Raw genomic sequence first — 27,709 nt, 5'->3', positions numbered from 1 at the left:
TAAAAATGCTAAAATGAATTTTAAAAATATAGCTGAGCGTGAGACTCGAACCCTGGGCTCGCAGGGTCCAAGTCAAAAACTCTACGCTGCATTTGCCTTTTGCTCAGTTTTCTCCCTGGCCTCCTTTCCTGCACTGTAAGCGTCACGGGGCAGAGATCTTGCGTTTCACAGAAGACTTATGTGCATATGGAAAAACCGCCTTCTAGAGAATCAGACCATGGCATCCATTTCTCTCCGTTGGTAGCGGTTTTTCGGGGTTTCAGGCCAAGAGTCCTTCCCAGCCTTACCTGGAGCTCCCAGTGATAGAACCTGGGATCTTTTGCACACAAAGACAGTGCTCAACCACTGGCTTTAAAATAATGCCAAGATTGCAGTCCTCATGGTTCCAAATGCAGGGCTGACTTAGGAAGCTCAGTACTGCCCACACTGGCTAGCAGCAGCTCTCGAGGTTTCAGAGGAGAAGTCTTTCCCTACCTATGACCCATCCAGACACCCTGCCACCCCAGAAGCACACCCCCCCCCCAAAAAAACAGGGGCTGCCCCCTTACTTACCTGCCAATCTGGCCATGGCTTGCTGCCCCCATTGCCTTCTGATTCTTGCCGTCAGTTTAGGGAATACCAGGCCCCTTTCGCAACCTCACCATCTGCGCAGCCTGTTCTCTCTTCTGCAAAGCCCCTCTTCCCCTGGGGTGGGTGGAGACCCCCCAGTTTCAAGACCTTTCCAGCTCCCTAAAGGAACAAAATTTATTTATTTATTTTTTAAAAAAGGAAAATGTCAGTGTTCAAAAGTCAACAACGGAAGCTTGGAACCTCTTTGTGTGTCTCTGCCACTTTTAAATGTTGACTCACGGAAGTGGGCCTGTAAAAGGAGGGTGGAGGGGTGGAGGGAGAATTTTGGGGGTGGGTGGGCTCTCCTCGCTCGTAAAAGCCCCCTGAACGATGCCTGAACTCGTAACCCCTCGTTGACCTTTCTGAAAGGAAGAGGGGGGGAAGCTGACCCGAACTCTTGTTTCGGGTGACTCATAAATCAGTCACTTGGTGCATTTTTTGGTGGGGGGGGGGGAGAGTGAAGAACCAGAAAAGGAAATTGGCTCATAAAAATGTGCAAGAGATTCCGATCAACCGGGCTCCATCGTGCCAACCGCGTTTCGCCTCTGTGCCTCAAAGGCTGATTTTTTTTTGCAAAACGAAAAAAAAGCGGAACCGAGCGCTCAGATCTGTTCGGGGACGACCCTTCCCCAGGCAATGAAAAAATACACAATTCATGTTCTGAGCTGAATTATCCCATGTGCAAGACTTGCAAAAGAGAAAGAGCAGAATACAGAACCAGGCAATCGTCATAGGAATTCTAAGGTCATATATACAGTGGTACCCCGCTAGACGAATGCTTCACTAGACGAAAAACTCGCTAGACGAAAGCATTCGTCTAGCGGGAGGCTGCACCGCTAGACGAAAAAGTCTATGGGGCTGCCTCGCAAGACGAAAAAATTTCGTCTTTTTTTTTTTTTTCGTTTTGCGGAGCGCGGCTCCCATTGCCGCTCCGCAAGACGAAAACCCCGCTAGACGAAAATTTTCGCGGGACGAATTATTTTCGTCTAGCGGGGCACCACTGTATATATATATTTACAAGGCAAACACATACGTTAAGAAGTGTGCATGCACACGAAAGCTCACACCAAGAACAAACTTAGTTGGTCTCTAAGGTGCTACTGGAAGGAATTTTTTATTTTATTTTATTTTATATAAACCACGTGTCTGAAATAGTACAGGAGAGCAACCCTGAGGCCATTTTGACTCTTCCAGCAACCTCAAATATTCTCCCCATTGTCTCTTTGCTCACAACTCCTGTCTTTAGGGAGCATTTGTGTATAAATAGGGTGAGCCTGTCACATGGATTCAGGAGCTAAGTATTTAGCATCTCAGAAGGAATGACCAAGCTGCCCAGGTAAAGCAATCAGTGACCGTTATCAGGTATCCTGACAGACAGGTTTTCTGCTGTAGACAGCCCCCTGTGATGTATTTCTGCTGGGGGATCACCTCTTTCTGTGATGTATGTATGATGCTTTGGGGGGGGTGGTCTTGAGCTAAAGGGGAGGCAATTTGAAAAGTCTATATAAGAGCTTGCACAACATTGTTCTGGGTTGCAACAGTTTAATAAAGATCAGGCTTACTAGCGGCTTTGCTTCTCACTATTCTCTGGTTGGCCTCTGTTATTTTCTGCTACCGATAGAGAACCTACATAAGGACTCTATATGGACTCTTGGGTACCCCGTAAGGGAAAAGGAGCAGTTTTTTTTCTTATAACACAGAGAACCAAAAAATGGTATCCTTAGAAGTCCAACCCCCTGCGATGCAAAAATCGGTGCTAAAAACCCTTGACACATGAGCCCTGCTTCAAAACCTCAAAAGAAGAAGAGTCAAACCAGCTTTGTTTTATGTTTTTAAAAAGTTCGGGCAAGTTTTTTCTTACCCAACTCCACTCTCCACCCCAATGCGCCATTGTCAGGGTTCTCCTGGCACCCCGAGCCAATTTGGGGGGGGGGTGCGGTGCAGGGGGAGGAGAGAAGGGGAAAGCCCCACTGGCCTGATGTCCTCACATCGACTTCCTCCAGCAAGACCCATTGGTTGAATTTGGCCCTCCTAGGTTTCTAGTCCTCAACAACAAACTTCCGACATAAACTTGGCACCAACCATTCAGTCACCTCTTCATTTCATAGAATCATAGAGTTGGAAGAGACCCCAAGGGCCATCCAGTCCAACCCCCTGCCAAGCAGGAAACACCATCAAAGCATTCCTGACAGATGGCTGTCAAGCCTCCGCTTAAAGACCTCCAAAGAAGGAGACTCCACCACACTCCTTGGCAGCAAATTCCACTGCCCAACAGCTCTCACTGTCAGGAAGTTCTTCCTAATGTTTAGGTGGAATCTTCCTTCTTGTAGTTTGAATCCATTGCCCTGTGTCCGCTTCTCTGGAGCAGCAGAAAACCACCTTTCTCCCTCCTCTAGATGACATCCTTTTATATATTTGAACATGGCTATCATATCACCCCTTAACCTTCTCTTCTCCAGGTTAACCTACCCAGCTCCCTAAGCCATTCCTCATAAGGCATCGTTTCCAGGCCTTTGACCATTTTGGTTGCCCTCCTCTGGACACGTTCCAGCTTGTCAGTATCCTTCTTGAACTGTGGTGCCCAGAACTGGACACAGTATTCCAGGTGAGGTCTGACCAGAGCAGAATACAGTGGTACTATTACTTCCCTTGATCTAGATGCTATACTCCTATTGATGCAGCCCAGAATTGCATTGGCTTTTTTAGCTGCTGCATCACACTGTTGACTCATGTCAAGTTTATGGTCTACCAAGACTCCTAGATCCTTTTCACATGTACTGCTCTCAAGCCAGGTGTCACCCTTCCTGTATTTGTGCCTTTCATTTTTTTTGCCCAAGTGTAGTACTTTACATTTATCCCTGTTAAAATTCATCTTGTTTGCTTTGGCCCAGTTCTCTAATCTGTTAAGGTCATTTTGAATTGTGATCCTGTCCTCAGGGGTATTAGCCACCCCCTTATATCATCGTTTATAAATACCGGTATATCATTATTTATCGCAAGCTGACTAGGAAAAAAATCGCCTCCCAAGAGCTCCGCTCTCCCCTTTCCATCCTCTGAGCATCGCCATCCCCCACCTGAACCGAAATGCCTCGACGTCTCAAGGACCAGTCCCGCTACTGCGGTTATCACAGGAAAAAGAGGAGAGACCGGAGGCCTCCTCTGGCTGGGCGCAAGGTTGTCACGGAGCCTCGAAGAGCGACAGTCCTGCGAGGTCTGGGCCCCACTCCCTTTGTTTGGCCAACCTTTGCTTAATCCAGCCCCGGGTATTTTTATCCCGCTGGGGACAGTCCAAATCTTTGTTGCGTTGGCACCATATTGAGTGGACCATCCAAATATACCCGCTCACATTCCCCACTTATCATTCTAAATCAGTTACATTGGCTACATTTAAAAAAGGCATCCTTGGCTTGGAGTTGGGTAGGGAAAGGTCACCACTTTGTGGAATCAAAACATGTCTGAAAAGGTCATTGCACCCAAGAGAACGCTCGGCCCAAATGCCAAACTCGCTCTCTCTCCTCCTTTTAAAACACACAAGTTGCTAACATAAGTATCACCTTGGAAAGGCAAATTTGCAATGAGGACTAGCAACTTAACAAAGCCATACTGTTTTATCAAAACACGCCTGGAAGGTCGTTGCACCTGAGAAAGCACCCACCCAACACTCTTTTCTTTCTTTCTTTCTTTCTTTCTTTTCTTTCTTTCTTTCTTTCTTTCTTTCTTTCTTTCTTCTTTCTTCTTCTTCTTCCTTCCTTCCTTCCTTCCTTCCTTCCTTCCTTCCTTCCTTCCTTCCTTCCTTCCTTCCTTCCTTCCTTCCTTCCTTCCTTCCTTCCTTCCTTCCTTCCTTCCTTCCTTCCTTCCTTCCTTCCTTCCTTCCTTCCTTCCTTCCTTCCTTCCTTCCTTCCTTCCTTCCTTCCTTCCTTCCTTCCTTCCTTTCTTTCTTTTTCTTTCTTTCTCCCCCCCCCCTCTCTGTCTCCTGTTTAAAACCCATGTTGCTAACACAGCTGTCACTACAGGTGTGAAACTTAACTTTTGCAGATTTCTTCAGTCTTAAAAATACATTTTTGGGTGTGAGGGACTCAAATTTGCTACTATGTGACCGGCAACATTTAGCTTGCTAAGACTACATTTAAGGAATCAAAGAATTGCAGAGTTGGGAGGGGCCTTGATAAGTCTAATCAACTGAGTTATCCAGATATATAAACGGCTTTTGGAAAACCAAAGAATTTTAATTTTGCCCTCTGAAAAGCTCAGGTAACGCTTAATCATCATCATCTTCATATCTGCAAGTACTTGGCAATCATTTTTAATGGTTTCTATGCAATTTTACTCACTGCAGATGGTGGCAGCAGTCACGAAATAAAAAGACGCCTGCTTCTTGGGAGAAAAGCAATGACAAACCTAGACAGCATCTTAAAAAGCAGAGACATCACCTTGCCGACAAAGGTCTGTATAGTTAAAGCTACAGTTTTTCTAGTAATGATGTATGGAAGTGAGAGCTGGCCCATAAAGAAGGCTGATTGCTGAAGAATTGATGCTTTTGAATTCTGGTGCTGGAAGAGACTCTTGAGAGCCCCATGGACTGCAAGAAGATCAAACCTATCCATTCTGAAGGAAATCAGCCCTGAGTGCTCACTAGAAGGACAGATCCTGAAGCTGAGGCTCCAAGACTTTGGCCAACTCATGAGAAGAGAAGATTCCCTGGAAAAGACCCTGATGTTGGGAAAGATGGAGGGCACAAGGAGACGACAGAGGACGAGATGGTTGGACAGTGTTCTCGAAGCTACCAACATGAGTTTGACCAAACTGCGGGAGGCAGTGGAAGACAGGAGTGCCTGGCGTGCTCTCGTCCATGGGGTCACGAAGAGTCGGACACGACTAAACAACAACGTGCAACTTTACACACATTTTACTTACAAAGCAAAATGAAATTACAAGTGAAACTCGAAAAATTAGAATATCGTGGAAAGGTTCACTTCTTTCTGTAATTCAACTTAAAAGGTGAAACTAATATATGAGATAGACTCATGACATGCAAAGCGAGATGTGTCAAGCCTTTATTTGTTATCATTGTGAGGATTATGGCGTACAGCTGATGAGAACCCCAAATTCACAATTTCAACTTTGGGGTTTTCATCAGCTGTATGCCATAATCATCACAATTATAACAAGCAAAGGCTTGACATATCTCGCTTTGCATGTCATGAGTCTATCTCATATATTAAACTCCAGTAGCCAATGAAAACAATTGCTTACATAAATGGACTTTTCCACGATATTCTAATTTTTCGAGTTGCACCTGTATATCAATTTAACATACAATTTCTTTTGAATTCTCAACCAACTGCAATCTAAAGTCAGTTCGAGTTGGTATTGGCCCAAGGCAATGAATACCCCTCCTTTTTTTGGAATTTGAAAGCTGAAAAACACAACACGCCCAAATGCCACACTGTTTTAATCAACCATTACACTTGCGCATTAATTCCAACATTGGCCCAGGGATGTGCTTTCTGCTTTTCATGGACAATCTCCCCCCCCCCCCGAAAAAGCACCCCTGGCACACAAACATTTAAGCAAGCAATGTGGTTTTTAAGGCGAAATGCAATTGGTCTGATGTGGTGGTGCGGGTTTCTTGTTGTTTACATCCATGGAAAGTAGCTTTTAAAATCCCTCTTGGGGAAAAAGGATGTCGCCGGGGCCTTGAGGACATGACTGCGTCCCCACCCCACCCCGAGCCAATCCGTTCAGCAGGGGCTGAGTGGGTGCAAATCACAGGTTGGCAGGAGCTTGGCAAGGAGCCTGGGAAAGTGAAGGTTGATGGGTAAATCAGATGGGATTGTTTGCAAACAAACGGCCCTCTCCAAGGAAGGCTGCCCTCAGCGGAGGCGAGGTAGAGGGGTGGCAGCGAGGTGAACGAAGAGCAGAAGCAGAGATATTTTTGCCCAGGATGTCAAGAAGGAAAAAGAGAGGCTATCGTCCGCATTTCTCCTCTGATGACCTTCTAAGGATGACAGTTAGCCGCCGGTCCTAAGCCTTTTAATTCTTGCCGCAATTCAGCCAGTTTGCAAGCACAGCCTACGAGGAGCAGGAGCAGGCAATAGAATTCTATTCAGCTCTCGTGTTTCAAAGCGAATCTACCAGATTTGCACTTCCCAAAATGTTGATAACCAGAACAAAGTGGTTTTTTTTTTTGGAGAATGGATATATTAGGGGGAAGTGCACCTATAAATTAATGTACCTGTATTAGTGAAAATAAAATACAAATATCAGGGGAAACGGCTTGCAAAAATGTGTTCATGGGGAGAAATTTGCACTGCAAGTCCTACATCGGAGAGGGTTGGACTAAATGATTCGTGGAATCGCTTCCGACCCTAAGGCTTCGTGATTCTATGAAAATGCAGAGGAATTTTCAAGGGGGTTTGTCCGCAGCTAGAAATTTGGGGAAGACTGGCTTAGAACAGAGGAGGAGGAGTAGGATGAAACAGGGATTAATAGGAGATTTTAGGGCTCTCCTAAAAAATAGCTCCAAAAAGCATGCATATATACTGCTGAACAATATGGCAACCCCAAACAATGAGGACTAGGAGCTTGAAATTTATTCTGCGCATGCCGCCTCAGTTTACAGAAAGGTGTTTTTAAAAAGGTGAGTTGATATCCAGGGGAAGAGGAAGGGAGAAAGAGAGGAGATATATTTCTCTCTGTTTCCCAGCACTCAAGGACAAGATTTGGCATGCAGGGGTTATGACAGGCAGACATCCCAGTGGAATTAAAACGCCTAGCCAAAGGAACAGATGAAGGCAGATGTTTTCACATCCAAAACCGTAAGACGAATCACAGATCAGGTTGGACACGGTCAGCTGTCCCAAAACCCTCTTTGAAAAAGGAGCAATTAAAAGCACCCCTCAAAACTGCCAAGATCGCTGGTGTGGGGGAATATTTTGTATTTTGTATTTTATTTTTGGAAGTGTGGGAAGATCCTGAAGGAACATTGTTTACGAAGAACAACTGGGCCTCACTAGCACTCCCTACGCAAGAGTATTTTGGAAGGCAAATGCAGGATCTTGGCCGCAGGAGATGACAAGACCTCGACTGAAATGGAAAGGTCTGGTCAAACCAGGTAATGCTTCCCTCTGCCCTCCCCACACCCACAAAAAATCAAATCAAATATAACATCTAATATAATTACCAAGCCAATTTCAAGGTGCTGTTATTAGTATACTGTAGAGCCATTAACAATTTGGGACCAGTTTTTCTGCGAGATGCCCAGTTGACTGGCAGAACTGGTGCTGCTACAGGTACCATGTTATTATACCTGTTCTGCATTTGGAAGAACTTGATCTTTTCATGTAACTTTGGAACTCCCCGCCTATTGACATCAGGCAGGCACCTTCACTTGTGAATAGGTGCGTGTCATTCACAACTTTTTCTAAACAACAACAACAACAAAATTCCTTCCAGTAGCACCTTAGAGAGCAACTAAATTTGTTCTTGGTATGAGCTTTTGTAGGGACCCAGGTGGCGCTGTGGGTTAAACCACAGAGTCTAGGGCTAGCTGATCAGAAGGTCGGCGGTTCGAATCCCTGCCACGGGGTGAGCTCCCGTTGCTCGGTCCCAGCTCCTGCCAACCTAGCAGTTCGAAAGCACGTCAAAGTGCAAGTAGATAAATAGGGACCGCTCCAGCGGGAAGGTAAACGGCATTTCCGTGCGCTGCCCTGGTTCGCCAGAAAGCGGCTTTGTCATGCTGGCCATATGACCCGGAAGCTGTCTGCGGACAAACGCCGGCTCCCTCGGCCTATAGAGCGAGATGAGCGCCGCAACCCCAGAGTCGGACATGACTGGACCTGATGGTCAGGGGTCCCTTTATCTTTACCTATGAGCTTTTGTGTGCATGCACACATCTTCAGATACCTATGCACACGAAAGCTCATACCAATAACAAACTTAGTTGGTCTCTAAGGTGCTACTGGAAGGATTTTTTTTTTTTGTTTCGACTATGGCAGACCTACCTGTAACTACAACTTTTTCTGAGGTTTATTGCTGCAGATCATGACGTGAGCGAAAAGGTCGGCCTAACTTAATATGGCAAGAGATCCCCCATTTTGAACTTCCTTGACCCTGCTCCCAGTCTTATCTCAAAGGTGCCCTGAAGACGTCCTGAGCTCCTAAGAAGTTGTATAAAGATCAGCGCCTGTAATCTAGTTACCAGTAAAATCTAATCAACACCTCCTGTTAAGGAATGGCTGCTCCACAGGCAACATGAAAAGCAAATGAGGACAAGCAGTTTTCGCCGACTGCTATTATATTCCTTCGACTTTTAACTGAGCAGAATAAACAAAAATGAGAAAGGTGCAGGAAACTCTGAGAAGAGACAATAGAATTATTGGAATTAAGAGGAATTGCTCATCTCATTGCACAAGGAGAAGGGGACGACAGAGGATGAGATGGTTGGACAGTGTTCTTGAAGCTACTAACATGAGTTTGGCCAAACTGCGAGAGGCAGTGAAGGATAGGCGTGCCTGGCGTACTCTGGTCCATGGGGTCACGAAGAGTCGGACACGACTGAACGACTGAACAACAACAACAGCTCATCTCAAGGCCCCCCCCCTCCCTTCTCCTTTAAAACGCATTGGCTAAAATTAGTACAAAAATCCTAATGGTTAGTTAGCTCTCTCCAATCTGCGACAAGGAACTCAGTCGGCGCTCTCAATGAATCCTACATCCTAAAACTCATGTGCATGAATACTTGTGATTTCAGGCACATACTTCATAGCGCACTGTATTTTTTTTCGGTTCCTGCTAAAAAACATTTCTGTTTAAGCAAGCCTACTCAAGATGTTTGGAAAGCTGAAGCAGGTTTTTAATCTGTTTTTAAGTATACTGTTGTTTTAACTGTTTTTTTAAAGTATTTTTTTTAAAAAAACCAAAAGTATACTGTTACCTTAACTGCTTTTAAAGTCTTGAATTATTGTTTCCCCTCGATAATTTTATTGTTGTATCTTTTTCATAAACCACTTGAGGTTGTTGTTTTCTTAGAACCCACCAGAGCATATATATATATTTGAAATAAGTAGAACAAATATTTAGACAACTGCTAAAATTATATAAAAGAGGATGACTATTTATAACAATACAATGTTTTTCTGTATCCAGAGTAGCACTGAGCAATGTGTCCCATCATCTCAAGAGTTTCTCTGGGCAACAGGCTTTTCCTTTCCCCTCTGTACATGCACCCCTAAAATCTGTTCTTGGGGTTCCCCATACCCTCTGGAGCAAGTTGGAGAGGGTCAACACCGAGGGGAGCAGAGGGGGTGAAAGTCCCACAGGGCAAGCAGAAACCAGGACATTTTCTTCCCTGCCCAAAGGGGAATTTCTTTCACATTCGTCGCCCCGCCCACTTCCGCCTGTGGCCCCACCCACCATTGCCACATGGCCCTTGGGAGATTGCCCAATATGGCTGAAAAAAGTTCCCCATCGAGGAGGCCTGCTCCCGTAAAAGAGGACACCCACGCACCCTAATTCGGGTCAGGGTGGAAGGTTACATCCTGGCACGGGTGATTTTGAAGCAAAAAGACCTCGGGTGGCGGGGAGTAGCGACCAAAAATAATGGTGCTCCTGAGGACGTGCAGAGTGCCTGCTGTTCTTCACTGGAGGAATAAACGTGGGACAAGGGAGGGCAACTGTATCAGGCTAGAATCCTCAGTGACTTGTCAGCCTCTGAAGGCTTTGCTTGTGTGTGTGTGTGTTTGTGTGTGTGTTTGTGAGGTTTTTTGTGTGTGTGTGTAAATAAAACTAAGCTAAACTCCTGAACTGCAGCTTTGCAGAAAGGAGAAAAAAAAAAGGCTGAACCAGCGTAAGTTCTTCCTCTTCTTGGCCTGGACAGTTACAGTAACATTCCCCTCGTATTACTTCACCAGAAGGAGCAGAAATCGTTTTGCTGTTTGGCCGGGGTGTTTGGAAAAGAACGGAGCGCTCTCGTTCCTTGGGAAATAAAAGAGCAGCGAGCCGAGGGGAACTTGAAAGCCAAGGTTAAACACACCACACCATTCCCTCTCCGACGGAGCGGGCCAACTCGACACCCCGCCCCACCCTTCTGCGATTTGGCAAGCGGCTTGCGAGGCAGAGGTCGCGCTTCAGAACGATCAAGAGACTAGTCCCTGGGGATAGAAGGACTGTTCCTTCGAAAAGCACACCACAAAGATGCCTAAACTTCTGCCCTCTCTTATATGGACACACACCCTGGTTGCCACCTGGGTGCCCATTATGTTCCCAATTTTGAACTGTATAGAATCATAGAACTTTTTATTTTTTTCTTTTAGTTTAGAAGGGGTACCACTGAGGTCATCCAGTCAAACCCACCCTGCTCCGCGAGGGATTCTGGTGGCGACAGGGATCTAGCATCTCTTTCAGGGGATCTCTGGCTTGTGCAACAGGGCTCCCCATTTGCCAGGCCATGCCCACCTGCCAATCACCTGAAAGCACCCATGATGCCAGGTGTGGAAAGGTAAAAAGGCAGTCTGAAACCAGCCTCCTAAGCAACAACAACCGGCTGATAATCGGCAGTCTAGAAACTCCTGAAGTCCTGACAATCAGCTGATTGGGGCTGACAAAACCTCAGCTTCTGAAGTTCTCCTTGATCAGCATATCAATCAGACTTCAATGGGCAGCGCAGGGCTTTGAAGTCCCGACCATCAGCTGGTTGTTGGGGCTTCAAAGCTCCACGTCACCTGCCAAGCATTGCGATGGCAAATTTGGCCCATAGTTGGGTCTGGCAGTTCTCTTCCGCTGCTCTATTTATGCATTCCCAGCAAAGGAGAGCCCACTACCTCCTGAGGCAGGCAGTTCCACAGATGAACAGCTTTCCCCATTAAGATCAAGCTTCTAGTCCACATGGTTGCAAAAGTAGGCTCAAAAGGGCATGGGCTCAGAAAACAGAAGGAATCAGCTGGGATACTGAGCTATTCAGCTGTAACTAGAAAAAAAACATGATGCAAATGCGTGCCATTTGGCTTAATATATGCAAACTGCAGAATCTGGATTTTCTTTGTGCAGTATTTGAGGGAAACCCGGGAGCAAGAGGTTTGAGTTTTGAGCACAAAGACCGTATGCATACCGTGCCCCCGAAACAGACATAACTCAGATGCAATGGCCTGAATAATCTATGCAAATTAAACTCATTTGGGCATCATTTATTCCGCTCACCATTCTGGGGGGGGGCAAGGTGCTGTAAAGACCACCAAGGACCCTGCAACTCAAAGCCCTGATCGCCCTTAGCCGAGCTTCAAAACCTAAGTAGAGCCTGCAGGATCAGGCCAAAGGTTTCCAACACCCTATTCTCACAGGGGCCAACCAGATGCCTCAATGGGAAACCTGCAAGCAGGATTCGAACACAAGAGCAACTCTCCCCTCCTGCGGTTTCCAGCAATCAATTGAAGCGATAGGACGGCACCTCCTGGATGCAATGCGGATGTTCCAGCACTGAACAATGGCCCTCCTCTAAAAATAAAGTAAGGTTCCAGTCCTCATGTTTCTGAAGAAAGATACCTTCTTGCATGCAAACCAGGTGCTCTACCACTGAACTCCCCCTAAAGGTCCTGCCCTCTCCCAATGCCACGTTTCTCAAACTTTTTTTCAACTTGAGGGGGGGCGGGTCATTTCCTGAGCACCCACACTCACCCCTCAAGCCACCCTTTCCTTGACTCACGGGAGCTGAAAATGGTTGCATGGGGATAGAAGCATACCACTGGAGAATTGGGAGAGACCACAAGCATCATCTAGTCAATCTCCCTGCAATGCAGGAATCCTTTGCTCAACGTGGGACTCGAACCCATGACCCATGAGGTTAAGGGTCTCATGTTCTGCTGGCAATGCTGCTCTGGGTGAAGGCCTGGAGGTCGAACGCTCAGTCGAATGGATTTGCACCCCACCTTTTCCCTCCAAGGAGCTCCAGGTGGCATGTGTGGTTCTCCCCTTCCTCATTTAGCCCCCACAACAACCCTGCGAGGCAGGTAAGGCCAAGAAGCAGCGACCGGCCGCCCCACTCCAAGGTCACACCCAGTGAGCTTTGTGGCCTAGTGAGGATTTGAACCCCGGTCTGCCTAGTCTGACCCTCTAACAGATGCGTCCTGCTGGCGATGGGGAGAGGGCCTGCGAATCTGGCGCAGCCTGGGTGGCTCTGTCTCCAGCTTGGTGTATTATGGGATGTTGCAGACCCCCTCTTCCTCCAGGTGCAGGAGACCCCCCCCCCAGGCACCTGCTCCAGAGCTCGAGATCTCTGCCAGAACGCCGTAGGCGGAATTAAGCCACAAGAAGTCTTAAAAAGCAAACTCTTGGAACGGAGAGCCTTCGGAGAGGCTCCGATCCTCCGTGCTCCTCGCTCGGTTGGGGAGCCTCACCGCAGGACGGAGGGCGGCTGGCGGAACATTCCAGCTCACCCCGATGTCCTCGGGGAGCCAAGCTTTGCTGACCTACGCAGGGAATGAGGAGGAGTTTTGGGGGGGGGGAAGGAAAGACATCCAAGCCGGCTGCTCGCCTCCGTCGGTCACGCTTTGGTGTGACGGCTACCGAGGGACCCCAGAAGACCGGCGCCGACGTTTGGAAGAGGAGGAAGGTCTGGGAGAACACGGCCTCTCTCTGAAGGGACTTGCCAGCTAGGCCAGAGGTCTTGGCAAGCAACGTCTCCACCCCACGAGAATCGCATCCCTTGCCCCCAGCTAATGAGCAAACTCCCTTGGCAAATGCCCTTCTCATACTTTCGCCACTGCGGTTTTAAAAATTATGCATAGCCTGGGGAAAGTGGAAAGAGAGAAGTTTTCTTCCTCTCTCTTAACGCTAGAATTCGTGGGCATCCGCGAGACTTCTGCTAGCGCAGGTCTGGAAACAAAAAACATTACCAACTGTGCAGCAATGGCAACAGAAAGTCACAGAATACATGGAAATTGCAAAAATTACAATGAGAGTCAGACAACAGGGGGAAGAAACGTTTAGAAAAGAATGGGGAAAGTTTATGGAACATTTGGATAAGGTGTGTAAGACATAAAGGATGACATAAAACACATGGGGTGTAGTTATTTTATATAAGAGTATACTTAACAAATAAGGAAAGATATATAATTTTGAAATGGGATTGTAAAAACTAATTGAAATCCGAAAAGAAAAAGAAAATTAAATCGGTGGTAAAACAGCTGATGTGTAAAACATAGAAGTATGACTTAGAGAAGACAGAAGAAGAAAGAAGGGAAGTGAACGTACCAGTAATAGTAAATGTAAAAGATTAGAGTGGTATAAATCTTTTGTAATATAAGTTTATGTATCATTTGTCTCTATAAATTTTCTGTTATAATCTTTGTTAAATTCAGAGGAAAAATCAATAAAAATTATTTACAAAAAAAAAAAAAGAATTCGTGGGCATCCAATGAAGCTGATCGTTGGAAGATTCACATTAGGTAAACGAAAGTCCTTTACACAGCGCCTAGCTGAACTGCGGAACTCACTTCCGCAGGAGGCATTGACCGCTACCAACTTGGATTCCCCCCCCCCCACCTATGAATGTTGGAATGAGGTCTGTGGAAATGTCCATTGCCTGCCTGGAGGGACATCAGGCAAGAGGCGGAGCCCTGTGGGTCAAGGGGTGGGTGGGGGGTCCTCTTTTCAGATCTGACTCAGCATTTCACGGGGGGGGGGGATCCCGAGTCATGTTTTCTGTCCAGCTTACCACTGCGTGCTCATTGAAGGAGGGGGGAATAGCAGACACAAGGCTCCATTCCTTTAACAGCAGCTGAGCAGGCAGAAACCCAACAGGTGTGATGCTTGTCCAAGCGCACATATTTATTTAAGGTACGGTTCTTTCGCACAAAAGGTGTGCTGTTGGATCAATGTCTTTCCTTAATAATAATAATAATAATAATAATAATAATAATAATAATAATAAAAGTCCCATCAATGCGAGTGCCCTGTTCACATCACCAAGCTGCATGAACTGAAATCGATCCCATCAAGAACCGGTATGTGAAGGTGCTACTTCAGATACTACAACTGGATTTGCAAGTCCTGCGTCACCCAAGGTGCTGCGGACTGGAGCAACTTTCTCCTGGAAGTGCTGCAGAAATCGCTCACAGATGGCTGTCGTGAACTCCAGTCCCATTGGTTTCTCATTGATTTTTTTTTTTTTTAAATATAAAAATATTATTTTGTTCAGTGCTTTTTTCTGGGGGCATACTGAATGGTATGCAGTACCAGCACCTTCCCCCCCCCAGAAGAAAAGCACTGATTTTCAACTGTTTAATTTTGTAAGCTTCCCCGAGAAGAGAAATACTGACGGGTGAAAGATTAAGGTGCAGGGGTAAAAATGTGGTTTTGGGAAGGACGCCTAGAAGAGAGTCTCAGTTGGTTTGCTGTGCTTCATTTTTAGCTCCTGCGAAAAGAGATCTCCTTTCTTTTCCGTGCTAGCTTCAAGCTGACACAGGAAGGGGATTTAAAAGGGTTTGTGCGCAGGATTAGGGCCTGAAATAAAAGGTTGGGGTCTTAACCCTTGGAAGGCTGTTGGTTTCCGGAGCCCACCAGCCTGTGGGAGAAGGAATTAACGCAGGCATTCAGTCTCTCTCTCTATCAAAAAAGAATATATATATATATATATATATATATATATATATATATATACTGTATATAGATATTTAAAATCTTGAAGGAACCTTGAGAGTTGCAGAGCTCTCCCAACCCACACCACTCAAGCCTTTTCAGATGTGGGAGGCGTCCATAGCTGTCAAGTCTCCCTTTTTTTGCGGGAAACTCCCTTATTCCAAGCCGTTTCCCGCAGCTATCCCTTATTGTTGATATCCCTTAAATTTCCCTTATTTCCGGGAAGAAGAGTTGGAGTCCAGGGACTCCTTGGGTCCCTGCCTTTCTCAGCCCTGCTGGCCTGCCTGCCTACCTCACAGGACTGTTGTGGGGATTAAATGAGGACTAGGACCAGGGAGCTCCTTGGAGAAAAAGGTGGAATATAAATAGACAGACAGACAGACAGACAGACAGACAGACAGACATCTCTCTCTCTCTCTCTCTCTCTCTCTCTCTCTCTATATATATATATATATATGAAGATAAAATAGACTAATGTTTCTCAGTAACAGGTGCTCAGATTAAGCACTGCTGCTGCCCCTAACTGGAGGCAGAGCAGAGCCAACCTGGCCAGAAGCCATCAGTGGTCCTCTCCTCCTGCATGAATTGGCCTAATCCTTTTCTAAAGCCATCCAAGTTGGTGGCCATCGCTGCTCCCTGTGGCAGGGAGTTCCAGAGGTTAACCGTGTGCTGCGTGAATAAGTGCTTTCTTTTCTCTGCCCCGATTTCTCTTTCCTGTGAGCTCTATCCTGGTGTAAATTAATTTGTAGCCTGGGGGGATTACCGCAGCGTGGACTGTCCCTGAGAACCGTAGACTGTCCCCGGGACAGGTGAGGGTGCTGATCCCTTATTTTCAATTCTGAAACTTGACAGCTATGGAGGCGCCTTTCAAAACATGGAACAGGGTTGTCTTCAGACGGCTTGGGGGTCGGATAACGCCGTACCCTCCAACGTTTCTCCAATGAAAATAGGAACATCCTAAGGAAAAGCGGGGCATTCCGGGATCAAATCAGTAACCGGGATGGCTTCTCTAAATCAGGGATGCCCCTGAAAAATAGGGACACTTGGAGAGTCTGAGAAAAGTCTTTTCTCCCTCTCTCATAACTCTATAACTTGTGGACACCCAGTGAAGCTGAATGTGGGATGATTCGGGGAACATGAAAAGTCTTGTGCAGCGTGGAACTGTGGAACTCCCTTCCACAGGAGACAGCAATGGCCGCACGCCTATTAGGCTTTAAAAGAGGATTACACCAATTTGCGGAGGAGGAGGAGAGGGCTATTGATGGCTACTAGCCTTGGTGGAGGCAGCAATGCTGCCAAGTCCTAGTTGCTGGAAGCCACAGTGGGGAAAGGGCTCTTGTGGTGGGATTTCGTACTTGCGGGTTTCCCACTGAGGCATCTGGGTGGCCCCTATGAGAACAGGATGCTGGACCAGGTGGGCCATTGGCCTGATCCAGCAGGCTCGTTTTACGTTCTAATGGAACCTCCAGGTCCAGAGGCAGTCTATCTGCATTCCTAGGTTCCTTAAGGGCATTTGGCTCCCGTGAGAACAGGAGGCTGGGGCTAGACGGGGCCATTGGCCTTGATCGAGCAAGGGCTTCTTCTTCTTACGTTCTTACGGCGGGGCCAAGAAATGCTCCGAGCGAGCCTGGGATTCTCTTTTCCACCGTTCAACAACTCCTGCAGATGGGAGGGTCCCCGTCCAGCCGCGATGTGCATCTGTTCATTGTTAACCGATGAAGCAATGAGGGCCGTGCTTTCGCTATCCAGGTCCGTCGAGGGAAAGGGAGAATTTCTAGCGCTCTAAAGGAAGGTTTGGGGACCAGCCAAACTTTCCTTCCCCGTGGGGACCGGACGGCGCGAATGCAAACAGTGGTAGGGCACGGGTGCGAATTGAGGGTTAAACAACCTAAGACAGCAGCTGCAAAGGGCAGCAGCAACAGCAGCAAACTTCAGAGAGGCAACTGAGGAGGGAAAGGAATATTCTTTGTTAGAGAGCAACTGGCAAGCACACACACACAGAGAGAGAGAGACCCATCGCCAATGGGATGAGTAATGGTTTCTCCCATGTAAACACACACACACACACACACACACACACACACACACAAATTTAAAAACTAGGTCAAAACCATCCCTTCCCTTTGGCTGGGGCGCAGCTGTAAGAGTTCAGTCATTTCACGTGCATGGAAATGTCAAACACAATCTAGGGCTTTTGACTTGCCTAGTCGCCAGTGGTGACTCAGCAATGGCAACAAGCGACCAGGCCATTTATGATTATTACTACATAATACAGTAATAATAGTAATAATAATAATAATAATAACAATAATAATAGCTGTATACCGCCCTATACCTGCAAGTCTCAGGGCGGTTGCAACATAAAAACACAATATAAAAACACAAAACACACTATAAAAACATATTTTTAAAGGGCATTGGATGTCAGTCAGCCAAAGGCCTAGTTTCAGAGGAACATTTTTCACCTGGTGCCTAAAGGTGTATAAAAAAAGGGACGCGGGTGGCGCTGTGGGTTAAACCACAGAGCCTAGGTCGGCGGTTCAAATCCCCGCGACGGGGTGAGCTCCCGTTGCTCGGTCCCTGCTCCTGCCAACCTAGCAGTTCGAAAGCACGTCAAAGTGCAAGTAGATAAACACCGGTAGGTACCACTCCGGCGGAAAGGTTAACGGCATTTCCGTGCCCTGCTCTGGTTCGCCAGAAGCGGCTTAGTCATGCTGGCAACATGACCCGGAAGTTGTACGCCAGCTCCCTCGGCCAGTAAAGCGAGATGAGCGCCGCAACCCCAGTGTCATCCGCGACTGGACCTAATGGTCAGGGGTCCCTTTACCTTTACCTCTGTTCCTCTGTCCTAGGTTAAGATCTGGAGACACTGTTTTTGTCTTCTTGATTCTTTCCTCTCTGTCCAACACACAGATTCTCATTGGGCTCTTCTGACTGTGCTCTCTAAATCAGCCTGCTGCGCTTGGGCAGATCTCTCCAAAAGCTTGGTCATCCCTTCAGGCGACAGACACCCAGGGAGGCTGCGAAAAGGGGAGGCAAGCAATTCTTCCACTGCATCGCAACTGCTTTCAATGTGTCAGCCAAACACACACACCCTGGCTCTGCGTCAGGGTTTTTTTTTTTTTTTAATACCTGGAAAACATTACCCATCTTTTCCCTCCCCTCCCCTCCCACAACTTGGAACTGAACTCTTTTTTTTTTTTAATGCCAACAATTGCGCTGGAAGAGACAGCACGCTGCTTGCAAACCGTGACAAACTGCTCAGCGACTACCGAGCGGTGAAAAGGTGGTTTGCAGATAATGCTGGAGATAATTCCGTAAATTTAATTTAAAAACACTGCTGGTTTGGAGGGCAAACGGTTCAGAAAGATGGAGAGGCCATAGCTCATTTCTGATCCTCTAAACTGTGCATCAGGCGAGCAAATCATTTCTCTCCCTTCACTGTCACTATATGTATGGTGCAGGGATGAATGACATCAGGATTCAGCCCCAGAACCTGTGCCAGGACTCGGACCTGAGCTGTTATATTGGTTAGTTCCTCTAGGCATGTGCAGAGTGCTAGTCCATCCATTCCTGAAGTAGCAGCAATCAGGCTGCACAAACCAGCATGTTATGTGCTGAGTTGAATAGGATCCAAAACGCAGCAGTCTGGTTGGTCCTAGAACAATAGGATTCAGAATGCAGCAGTCTGGTTGGTCCTAGAACAACAGGATTCAGAATGCAGCAGTCTGGTTGGTCCTACAACAATAGGATCTAAAACGCAGCAGTCTGGTTGGTCCTAGAACAATAGGATTCAGAATGCAGCAGTCTGCCCCAATCCGGCTCCAGGTGGAAGTGAATCCGCAACCTGATTGGCCCACAGGAGTATTCCGGAATTAGCCAATCACGTGGGGCCCATTGTGTAAATAGCGTATATAAAGTAGACGTTTTGGGGAAACTTTCATCCCTTGCTACTATGAGCTGAATAAAGAGCATGAAATCCACACTTGACTCTGAGTATATTTCACAGCAGATATGTTTTTCAACGCAGTCATCAATCTAGCAGGGCCATGTTTGCCTCTGCAGAATTAACAACCTCTAGGGCAAAAACCTCTAGGGACGCAGGTGTCGCTGTGGGTTAAACCACAGAGCCTAGGGCTTGCTGATCAGAAGGTCGGTGTTTCGAATCCCCACGACGGAGTGAGCTCCCATTGTTCGGTCCCAGCTCCTGCCCACCTAGCAGTTCAAAAGCACGTCAAAGTGCAAGTAGATTAATAGGTACCGCTCCAGCGGGAAGGTAAACGGCATTTCCGTGCGCTGCTCTGGTTCACCAGAAGCAGCTTAGTCATGCTGGCCACATGACCCGGAAGCTGTACGCCAGCTCCCTTGGCCAGTAAAGTGAGATGAGCGCCACAACCCCAGAATCAGACACGACTAGACCTAATGGTCAGGGGTCCCTTTACCTTTACCTAGGGCAAATACAGGAAGTTTCAAGGGAATCTCTGGCAAAGGTTTGTGTTATGTACTGAGCTGAATCCTAGAACAATAGGATTCAGAATGCAGCAGTCTGATTGGTCCGCAGGAGCCACCCAATCCAGCTCCAGGTGGAAGTGAATCAGCGACCTGATTGGCCTGCAAGAGCAGCCATTCAGACTCCTGGAGGAAGTGAATCCGCAACCTGATTGGCTAATTCCGGGCTACTCCTGTAGGCCAATCACGTGGGGCCCATTGTGTAAATAATGTATATATAGCAGACGTTTTGGGGAAAGACTCATTCCTTGCTACTATGAGCTGAATAAACAGCATGAAATACACACTTGACTCTGAGTATATTTCACTGGCGATGAGGATGGGATCCCGCTGAGCTGACCACCACACACTGCACCGCAGCACCGCCACCTGTCACACCGCTGCCTTGCACCGTGTATCCAGGCTTCAGCTCCGGGACCAAAGGAATGCAGAACGGCAACCGACAGCAGCTTCTCACCGTTCAACCCAGCATCAGGAGACTGGGAAGGGTATGCCACCCGTTTCACCTTCCTCCTAGAAGCTAAAGGGATCACCAACAATGCCAAGAAGAGGGCGACATTCTTCAGCGTCTGCGGAGAGGAGACGTTCGAAATCGCCCAGGCTCTCCTTGCGCCTGAAGATGTCGCTACCGTTTCTTATGAAACAATAATGGAACGGCTAAAGGGGCACTTCTCGCCGCAGCCCTCGGTGGTAGCTCTTCAAAATGCCTTCTACGCAAAGCGGCAAGCCCCCGGGGAAACCGTAACTGGGTTTGTGACCTCCCTCGGCCAAGCTGCCCGGTTCTGCAACTCCGAGTATATTTCAGTTTTTTTTGGGGGGGGGATGAGCAACAGCTCAATGATTCTAGCCACAGTTCAGGGACAGCAGCAAGTTGCCTCCGAAGGACTCGTGCAAAGGAGAGCCCCTCAGGCTTGTGGTTCACCATCGGTCCCTATGAAAATCCGACCAGATTTCTCGTTGAAAAGCAGATTCCTTCTATGCCATGATTCTGTTACAGCTATGATGAGGGCCTATTGGCAAGGCTCTGTGACATCAACAATACACCTCCCTAACCCGTCTGCAAAAGGAGGGCGTGTGGCGTGGCGTGGCCTGCGTGTGATTCAAAACAAAGGATAGAAATATATATGTACTACAACTTGCATTTAAAGCCTATGACTTCCCCAAAGAATCCAGGTAGCTGTGGTTGACCCCTCACCATGCTACAATTCCCAGCACCCTTGACAAACTAGAGTTCCCAGGATTCCCATGCCCTTTAATTGTATGGTGAGCATGTAGCCAAGGATTCAAGGGCTACATTTCTAGAACAACCACGGCCTGCACTGGGAGAGTCGTCCTTAACTTCAGCACTGTTAAGCGGCGATGCAAACACACATAAATAAGGACTGTTGGTCTTGGACCCTTTTCTCAGTGTTGATATATCACTTTTCTACGTGCACCGTACGCTCGGCATCGCAGCCAAAGCTTCTCGCTGGGCAAAATCCCACAGCAAAACATATATGCTGCAATTATATACAAAAAGCCTGGAACTGCTAAAACATCTAATCCCGAAACGCCCTCGGAGCTCAAGGAATTCGCCGCCACAGTGCAAGGTTCTCGAGTGATCTCCCGCCAAGCCACAAAGCTACAGATACCCGTGAAAGATTTTCTATTCTCCTTTAAAACAAAACACACATAAGACAGGCAGACAAAAGGCTTTTGAGATAAGTAGGAGCTTGGCGGACGGGGCGACGCTGGGAAGGATCAATCTGGGGGGCCCTCCCTCAGAAGGGAATTCCAGAGTGGCGGGAATCATCGTGGAAAATCACCGGCTTGATCTCGTGTGCGTAAAAAGATTAGAAGGGGCAGGCAGGTGAAGGGAGGCCATCAGAATATATGAGACCCTGCCCCTCCATCTCATGCAGAACTACCCCTCTGTCTTGGGCCAGACCCATTCTGTTGTCTCTAGGCTAGATTACTGCAACACGTTTTACGTGGGGCTGCCCCTGAGGGTGGTTCGGAAACTTTGACTGGTGCAGAATTTGGTTGCTCACCGGGGCAAGACGGTTTGAGCATACAGGTGAAACTTGAAAAATGAGAATATCGTGGAAAGGTTCATTTCTTTCAGTAATTCAACTTAAAAGGTGAAACTAATATATGAGATAGACTCATGACATGCAAAGCGAGATATGCCAAGCCTTTGTTTGTTATAATTGTGATGATTATGGCGTACAGCTGATGAGAACCCCAAATTAACAATCTCAACTTTGGGGTTTTCATCAGCTGTACGCCATAATCATCACAATTATAACAAATAAAGGCTTGGCATATCCCGCTTTGCATGTCATGAGTCTATCTCATATATTAAACCCCAGTAGCCAATGAAAACAATTGCTTACATAAATGGACTTTTCCACGATATTCTAATTTAGATCAAGGGAAGTAATAGTACCACTGTATTCTGCTCTGGTCAGACCTCACCTGGAATACTGTGTCCAGTTCTGGGCACCACAGTTCAAGGAGGATACTGACAAGCTGGAACGTGTCCAGAGGAGGGCAACCAAAATGGTCCAAGGCCTGGAAATGATGCCTTATGAGGAACGGCTTAGGGAGCTGGGTATGTTTAGCCTGGAGAAGAGAAGGTTAAGGGGTGATATGATAGCCATGTTCAAATATATCAAAGGATGTCATATAGAGGAGGGTGAAAGGTTGTTTTCTGCTGCTCCAGAGAAGCGGACACAGGGCAATGGATTCAAACTACAAGAAAGAAGATTCCACCTAAACATTGGGAAGAACTTCCTGACAGTGAGAGCTGTTGGACAGTGGAATTTGTTCCAAGGAGTGTGGTGGAGTCTCCTTCTTTGGAGGTCTTTAAGCGGAGGCTTGACAGCCATCTGTCAGGAATGCTTTGATGGTGTTTCCTGCTTGGCAGGGGGTTGGACTGGATGGCCCTTGGGGTCTCTTCCAACTCTAGGATTCTATGATTCTAATTTTTCAAGTTTCACCTGTATATGATGTCAATCCTGGTCTGACTGCACTGGCTGCCAATTAGTTTCTGGGCCCAATTCAAAGTGCTGGATTTGACCTATAAAGCCTTATGAAGCTCAGGACCCCAATACCAGGGCTGGCATATGAGATTTCAAAGGCGGAATTGACGTCCGTTGGGAATTTCTGGAAAGGGGCGCTTTTTGTAAGAGAAGCTCAACAACTTGGGGAGTTCCCTAAAAAAAAGCTCAGCTATTGAAACACCCCACACAATACTTCAAGGACTGCCTCTCCCCGTATAAAACCAACCCAGACCCTCAGATCTTCCGAGGTCCTTCTTCGTGTGCCTTCTCCGCAAGAGGTCTGGAGGGCAACAACACGGAAACGGGCCTTTTCGGCGGTGGCTCCCCATTTGTGGGGTGCTCTTCCGAGGAAGGCGCACCTGATGCCTTCATTACTTAGGTGTCGGGGAGATACATTCCTCTTCTCCCAAGCAGTCTCTAGCCTTTTAAACTGTATTGTTTTCATTTGTTACTATGACTTATATATTTTTGCGTTTTCATATTGTAAACCACCCAGTGATTTCCGGATGAAGGGCAGTATAGAAATTTAACAAATAAAAAAACAAAATAAATTTAGAACCATCTCTCAGACTTTTGACCATGCTTGTTCAGAACCAACCCTTTGACTTTGGCCACACCCATTTAAAACTTCCCCTGTCTTTGGCCACACCCATTTAGAACTTCCCCTGTCTTTGGCTACACCCATTTAGAACTGCCCCTCCTTTGGCCACACCCATTTAAAACTTCCCCTGTCTTTGGCCACACCCATTTAAAACTTCCCCTGCCTTTGGCCACACCTATTTAGAACTTCCCCTGCCTTTGGGCACACCCATTTAGAACTTCCCCTGCCTTTGGCCACACCCATTTAGACCTGCCCCTGTCTTTGGCCACACCCATTTAGAACTTCCCCTGTCTTTGGCCACACCCATTTAGAACTTCCCCTGTCTTTGGCCACACCCATTTAGAACTTCCCCTGCCTTTGGCCACACCCATTTAGAACTTCCCCTGCCTTTGGCCACACCCATTTAGAACTTCCCCTGCCTTTGGCCACACCCATTTAGAACCACCCCATCTTTGGCCACACCCATTCAGAACCATGCCTCCACCTCTAGCCTTTATGGCTTTACACATCAGGAGTAAAACCGCAATCTTGGCTCAATTAGTGACCAGTGAGTGGCCTGCTCCCTTAGGACTTGCTGAACTCGGTGGGGCTGACTTTTGAGTAAACACGCATGGAAATTGCACTATGCAATCACTTAAGCCAGCTGGGTCAGACCCAAGACCTTGTTAACATGATATTGCTGGTGGCAAACAGTCTTTCTCACACACACAAACCCCGTCGCTTTCTTCCACAGAGCCATCGGATGAAAAGAATGCCAAATATTTGTTTATTTGTGTGTGTCCCCCTCCAGCTCTGAAAAAGGGATAGTTAATAATGGAGCCTTTGACAACAGGAAGCGGTTAAATGCAAGCAGACAAGCTTCCTCTTTGCTTAGCCGGATTGGGCCCAGATAGTCAGGTGTATCCCAGAACCTGAGATTTCAGGTCCCAAACCTGAGACCTAGGGGCAGCCACTGGATACACGATTGCTAAAAGATCGGAAAGTTTTCACAATGGCTTTAAAAATAAATCAATTGCAAATAAGGATAATTTATTTTTTTAAAAATTGTTTGCAAACTGATGCCCGAAATGGGTCAAAAGAAACTCAAGAAAGGCTGGCAGGGAGGGGAATGAGAAGCCGAGATAAAGTGGCAGGTTCACCCAGCTCTTTATTAGAGGGGTTTTTTATCTGACCCTTTAAAGATAGATGAGTGAAACCTCCAAGTGCAGTGGCAGTCTACCTCTGCAGCACTGGGCAACGGGGGGGGGGAGATGATGAGGGAAGCGAGCTGCCTTTCCTGCTTTGCTTGTGAGATTCTTGGAATCGTCTAACTGACCATCACCCGAAGCCTCGCTTCGGGCTCAGCGAACACCAGAGATCCAGCAGTTCTTGGATTCTTATATAAGAATGCAAGTACTGTACTGTACACAAACGTCTCCACCCACTTTCTCAGGCTTGGATGGAAAAGTACTTGAGGCCGGGGGGGGGGGGTGAGAGGATGCACTCCCCCCCCCCAAACACACACATTAAAATCAGCTGCTTTAGGCTTTTCCAAAGCTCTGCGGAATTTCATTCTCTCCCCTATCAGGTTACCAACCTCTGGCGATCAGAGGAGAGACAGTGGTAAGGAGAGGACACCCTTTGACAAGTCGGCTATAAAAGGGTGGCTTTAAAAAAAAAAAAAATAAATAGAAAATTCAGTTTGTAGAGTGCACGATTCGCATGCGAAAAGTTCGCAAGTTCTATTCCCGGAATCTCCAGGTGACGAGACTCTGCCTGAAACCTTAGAGACAGTCAGTGTTGGTAAATACTGAGACCTAGTTAGGGCCTGATTCACTGCAGAAAATAAAATTAAAGGCCATTTCCCCTCTCCCTAAAAGGGCAGCTCGGTTTGGGAAGATCTGAATGCGATACAACTACCTACATTACAACCCCGCGGTCACCATTCATCAGCCACACTGAACTCCTTCCCCACATTCTCCTTTTTTTTTTTTTTTAAGCGTTCTATGTCGTGGGTGGTCCGAAGCCAAAATTATTCAAAACGCAGAGGCACAAGGAACAAGGAGGGTGGGGAGGACGGAAGGAAAGAAAGAAAGAAATAAAGTCTCATTGATTTAAATCGGAAAGATTTGACTCGCCCTCTGAAGCCAACAGGACTTAAATTGTCCCGGAGCCACCGCTGGATCGCACCCAAACTATTTCCAACCCACGATGTCGTCGCAGGACATGCACGGCGCCCCCTCCTCTCCCTGCAACCCATTTTTAAATTTTTTGACATAAAGTTAAAACAGTCCACAGTGGCAACCACCACCATTGCTGATGGGGCGAGTTTGGCCCTGGATATCATTTCGGGCTGATATCATTCCTCAGAAGACTGTGCCTCTGAGCATCTGCAGAGTGCTCTCCCCAAACTGCAAAACAAACCACAATCACCCTGCGCTTATCTCAACCACAGGGCTGACCTCCGCCCACCTTTTCCTTGCCCCAAATTTAAACCCTTTCAAGCGGGTAAATAAATGAAACCACAATTGATTCTTTTCTTTTCTTTTCTTTTGCTTAGTTAAAAATGAAATTGCACTAACCTGCCCGCCATCGGTTTGGAGTGAAGAGCCGAGTTCAGAAAAACAGCAGAGGCAGGTAACGTCTTGTCTGTAGGATGGACAGGTGGACGTCTGTCTTTTAAAATGTGCAGGTGATCTAGCGGAAGGAACACGGATGAAGAGGGAGAGTAAAAAATTTGGGGAAGCAGAAGGCGGGAAATTCAGGAAGGCTGTCAAGAGAGGAATGGTGCGTCTCCAAGGTGGAACGAGACACAAGCTAAGATTTAGAAAAGGGGTCAGGAAAGGAAAGTTAAACCTCAGAGAAGGGTGTCTACACTGAAGTGGGAGAACAGGGAAATGGACATTTCGGTAGATAGCTCCAGACTGAGACACGTAGCAGAGAGAATAACAGATTGGCTCCGTAGGAATTACCAACACCACAGAGCAAATCTTAGGATTAAAGCCCCCAGGGAGCCTGGTCTAGGGAGTGACAAATCAGTCCCATTTCGCTCATTTCGCCAGTCTTAAATGCCACATTTCCATCCTCGTGAAAAATTCGCCACTGCTCGAGTGAGGATTTCTCCTGAGACACACATTTCTGCATGCAGTTTTGACTCACAAGCAAATCCCCCATATGTTTCATCTGTATGGCATCTTCACGAACGCATGCATTTTTCAGGAATGGCACACGTGCATTCTGGTGTGCGCTGTTCCGAGGGAGAACCGCGTCTTTTGAAATTTGCAGGAGTGCAAATTTCAAAGACGAACCGGGTTTCGAGAAGCGCGAACTGGGTAGCTCCTCGTCGGAATGCAAACGAAATTTAACTTCCACCCTCAGGGCTGCAATCCTACTCAGAACCCCCCCAGATAGGAGCGCATTCGACGGCAGTCCGACTTAACGAACTGGTGGAGCGAAGGGCAGAGATTCGGAGCCGTCCAGCGAGGGATGGCTAAGGATAAAAGAGTTGGCCGCGTGGATGGAAGAGCAAGTCAAGCAGAGCGGTTGAGTGACAGGCAGGCGGAATTTAGAAATGGGATATGGGGGCAAGCGAGGAAATGTGGGCAGAGGAGTTTTGGAGCAGATGGATAGATGCCCATAGCAGGCAGGCAGGCAGGCAGGGAGGAAGATACAGACCCAGAGATTCGGTGAGATCAGTTTAGAATCTGGACTTCAAGGTCCGATATCCCCCCCTCCCTTTCTTCCTTCAGACGGTTATATAGTCACACATTTATCACGTCAAACTTCCCACCTGCTCTTCCTTGTCACAACAATAACGTGAGTTACGTAAAAGAGCAGCTTTAAAACAAAACTCTGTCTCGCAGGCAGCAGCTAGGGAAAAACAGTGTGAAATCTTCATGAAGGTATATTGCTCCACCCAAACCGAAATACCAGCTCAGAATCTTTCCTTGACATCTTTCCTGAATGCAAGTAAACGGGGGGGGGGGTCAGTGAGGAGGGAAGTTCCAACATGCATTCCTTTACTTCCAAAGTTTATACTTTTTGGGGAGGGGGGGAGGCTGTCTGCAATGTCTCCGTCTCCTGCCCTGAAATCTTCCTATGATAGCCCCCCCAGGATAAAGCAGCGACAAAAGACTCACCTGAGCCCATGGAAGCAGGTGGAAGTTCTCCTGGTGCAGCTCTCCTGCCTCCCCAACCTGATGGATTTCTCTCTCTCTCTCTCTCTCTCTCCAGAGGGAATGGGTTTAGTGGTGTCCTGTCCAAGTCTGTTGTTGCTGCTGCTCCTCCTCTCTCAGCCTCTTCCAGGACGGAGCGCGTGGCTGGGGTTGCAGATTTT

The 27,709-nt window shown here is 47.3% G+C and overlaps 1 long non-coding RNA gene across 1 annotated transcript; it reads right to left on the bottom strand.

Moving 5' to 3' along the window:
• Nucleotides 1-557: 557 nt before the first annotated feature.
• On the bottom strand, nucleotides 558-27,709 carry LOC117061834. The gene is made up of 3 exons (XR_004428158.1): nucleotides 27,513-27,709; nucleotides 25,956-26,070; nucleotides 558-729 (listed from the first exon to the last, which is right to left on the bottom strand). It is a non-coding gene; the product is annotated as an uncharacterized LOC117061834 (long non-coding RNA).

This window comes from Lacerta agilis, chromosome 17, assembly GCF_009819535.1.
Source record: "Lacerta agilis isolate rLacAgi1 chromosome 17, rLacAgi1.pri, whole genome shotgun sequence".
Classification (NCBI taxonomy): Eukaryota; Metazoa; Chordata; class Lepidosauria; order Squamata; family Lacertidae; genus Lacerta; species Lacerta agilis.
This window is presented reverse-complemented; position numbering and strand designations above follow the sequence as displayed.